Source organism: Mytilus californianus, unplaced genomic scaffold, assembly GCF_021869535.1.
Source record: "Mytilus californianus isolate M0D057914Y unplaced genomic scaffold, xbMytCali1.0.p SCAF_21, whole genome shotgun sequence".
Taxonomy (NCBI): Eukaryota; Metazoa; Mollusca; class Bivalvia; order Mytilida; family Mytilidae; genus Mytilus; species Mytilus californianus.
In genome coordinates this window covers 5,361,956-5,366,028 of record NW_026262670.1, presented here as the reverse complement: position 1 = coordinate 5,366,028, position 4,073 = coordinate 5,361,956, and positions in this window count along the sequence as shown.

The window sequence follows — 4,073 nt, the reverse complement described above, 5'->3', positions numbered from 1 at the left end:
CATGTTAAGTTGTAGAACAAGTTGTAAATAAGCACTTTTCAAATATTTTAACACTTGAATAATCTGACCGCATGAAGATATTCATTTATTTTTACATAACGCATTGCGATTCTTTATTTAAAAAAAATTGTAGATAACTTTTTATGATTACATGCCCTTCATCTATGAAACTAGTGTTGAAATGTTTGTAATTGGATTACTATGTTAAATAATTGCTTTTAAATATTCTAAATTGTTACTTTAATCTTCCAAATGCAAAGTTTGGTCATACCCAGTCTTATTTTTTCATATTTGGCATTTTTTTCTACTTCAGTTTTGTCTGTCTAGTTTTGGCGAAGAAACCATCCTGATGTTGGGGTAACAGGAATTTCTGCAGAGTGATTGTCAATGACATTTTGTGAACTTTACAAGTAATTAAAACACAAATTTAGTAAAATGAAACATAATTGTTGGTTTTTTTTGTATGAAACTGCTTAAAAAAACCTTTGAAAAGTGTTTTTGTGGTCTTTTCAGGGTATTTAATCAAACACTTCCATATAAGGCAAAATTTAACTAAGAGTACATTAAGACTTTAGTTTCTAGATGTACTTGCAATACTGGTCAAAGCAAACACAGAAAACAATTCATATTTATTAAGCATAGTATTTTACACCATTCTTTTACAAACAGTCAATATGCAACTTTATATACCAAATATACATTGGCCGCAGTATGGGCTGTAGTATAAATTTTCCTCTATCTTTACAAGTTCAGCATTTATGAATGTTGTATTGAAACTGGAACTTGAAAATTGAATACATTACATGATTATTACAAAAAAAGAGGGAAAAGCTACTAAATAGTCCCTTATAGGAAAATATGCATTCTGTCACTGTACTTGTCCAAGGCCACACAATAATCACAAAACTTATTTCCTGTGAATATTAATGCAATGGAAGCATTTTGGAACCATTTGAAGTTGTTTTTTACACAAATTTCTATGTTTAACTCGGCTATCCAAGATGCACTGAGTGTACTGTGAGAGGAAGCATGGGGTATATGGTAAAAATCAGTTTTTGTGTCCAGATTGAACGAAACAATAGAAATTACACTTGAGAGTTATGATATCAATGAAAGGCATAAATATTCCCCCCATTTTACAACACATTTTGCACATATTTCTCCTCATTATGTGTAAAATCATATGGAAAATCAGAATTACCTCCCTTTGACAGTGTATTTTTTTTAGCTGTGTTTCACCATGTTAAGTTGTAGAACAAGTTGTAAATAAGCACTTTTCAAATATTTTAACACTTGAATAATCTGACCGCATGAAGATATTCATTTATTTTTACATAACGCATTGCGATTCTTTATTTAAAAAAAATTGTAGATAACTTTTTATGATTACATGCCCTTCATCTATGAAACTAGTGTTGAAATGTTTGTAATTGGATTACTATGTTAAATAATTGCTTTTAAATATTCTAAATTGTTACTTTAATCTTCCAAATGCAAAGTTTGGTCATACCCAGTCTTATTTTTTCATATTTGGCATTTTTTTCTACTTCAGTTTTGTCTGTCTAGTTTTGGCGAAGAAACCATCCTGATGTTGGGGTAACAGGAATTTCTGCAGAGTGATTGTCAATGACATTTTGTGAACTTTACAAGTAATTAAAACACAAATTTAGTAAAATGAAACATAATTGTTGGTTTTTTTTGTATGAAACTGCTTAAAAAAACCTTTGAAAAGTGTTTTTGTGGTCTTTTCAGGGTATTTAATCAAACACTTCCATATAAGGCAAAATTTAACTAAGAGTACATTAAGACTTTAGTTTCTAGATGTACTTGCAATACTGGTCAAAGCAAACACAGAAAACAATTCATATTTATTAAGCATAGTATTTTACACCATTCTTTTACAAACAGTCAATATGCAACTTTATATACCAAATATACATTGGCCGCAGTATGGGCTGTAGTATAAATTTTCCTCTATCTTTACAAGTTCAGCATTTATGAATGTTGTATTGAAACTGGAACTTGAAAATTGAATACATTACATGATTATTACAAAAAAAGAGGGAAAAGCTACTAAATAGTCCCTTATAGGGGTAAATTCAGTAAATAAATATACGTCATCAGGGACCGCCCATTTGGGGGAGAGCTTTCTGTATAAAACTGAAGTCATGTGCTCTTCTGATTGGTAGATAATGTTTGTAATAAATATTTTTTGATAGATGGATAAAAACTAGAGTTGAAAAAAAATAAAAAATAAATGCTGAATGTACTAAATTTTTTTACTACAGGGTTGAAAAGTAATGGGGGTCAGTGAAGGAATTAAGTGCGAATCTACAGTGTTTGTAAACAAGGCCATGTGAAGGCCCAAAAATGCCGCATGACCCTATGTTTTTATTGTTGCAAATGATAGGGCTACATTTATACTTTCATGAATGATATATGAAATTTTCTAATTTCTAAAGGTAAATCAGGTATAAATTTAATTCAAGACATAGATTAGCATTACAGTCAATGGGAGATTTTTTACTGAATTTACCCCTATAGGAAAATATGCATTCTGTCACTGTACTTGTCCAAGGCCACACAATAATCACAAAACTTATTTCCTGTGAATATTAATGCAATGGAAGCATTTTGGAACCATTTGAAGTTGTTTTTTACACAAATTTCTATGTTTAACTCGGCTATCCAAGATGCACTGAGTGTACTGTGAGAGGAAGCATGGGGTATATGGTAAAAATCAGTTTTTGTGTCCAGATTGAACGAAACAATAGAAATTACACTTGAGAGTTATGATATCAATGAAAGGCATAAATATTCCCCCCATTTTACAACACATTTTGCACATATTTCTCCTCATTATGTGTAAAATCATATGGAAAATCAGAATTACCTCCCTTTGACAGTGTATTTTTTTTAGCTGTGTTTCACCATGTTAAGTTGTAGAACAAGTTGTAAATAAGCACTTTTCAAATATTTTAACACTTGAATAATCTGACCGCATGAAGATATTCATTTATTTTTACATAACGCATTGCGATTCTTTATTTAAAAAAAATTGTAGATAACTTTTTATGATTACATGCCCTTCATCTATGAAACTAGTGTTGAAATGTTTGTAATTGGATTACTATGTTAAATAATTGCTTTTAAATATTCTAAATTGTTACTTTAATCTTCCAAATGCAAAGTTTGGTCATACCCAGTCTTATTTTTTCATATTTGGCATTTTTTTCTACTTCAGTTTTGTCTGTCTAGTTTTGGCGAAGAAACCATCCTGATGTTGGGGTAACAGGAATTTCTGCAGAGTGATTGTCAATGACATTTTGTGAACTTTACAAGTAATTAAAACACAAATTTAGTAAAATGAAACATAATTGTTGGTTTTTTTTGTATGAAACTGCTTAAAAAAACCTTTGAAAAGTGTTTTTGTGGTCTTTTCAGGGTATTTAATCAAACACTTCCATATAAGGCAAAATTTAACTAAGAGTACATTAAGACTTTAGTTTCTAGATGTACTTGCAATACTGGTCAAAGCAAACACAGAAAACAATTCATATTTATTAAGCATAGTATTTTACACCATTCTTTTACAAACAGTCAATATGCAACTTTATATACCAAATATACATTGGCCGCAGTATGGGCTGTAGTATAAATTTTCCTCTATCTTTACAAGTTCAGCATTTATGAATGTTGTATTGAAACTGGAACTTGAAAATTGAATACATTACATGATTATTACAAAAAAAGAGGGAAAAGCTACTAAATAGTCCCTTATAGGGGTAAATTCAGTAAATAAATATACGTCATCAGGGACCGCCCATTTGGGGGAGAGCTTTCTGTATAAAACTGAAGTCATGTGCTCTTCTGATTGGTAGATAATGTTTGTAATAAATATTTTTTGATAGATGGATAAAAACTAGAGTTGAAAAAAAATAAAAAATAAATGCTGAATGTACTAAATTTTTTTACTACAGGGTTGAAAAGTAATGGGGGTCAGTGAAGGAATTAAGTGCGAATCTACAGTGTTTGTAAACAAGGCCATGTGAAGGCCCAAAAATGCCGCATGA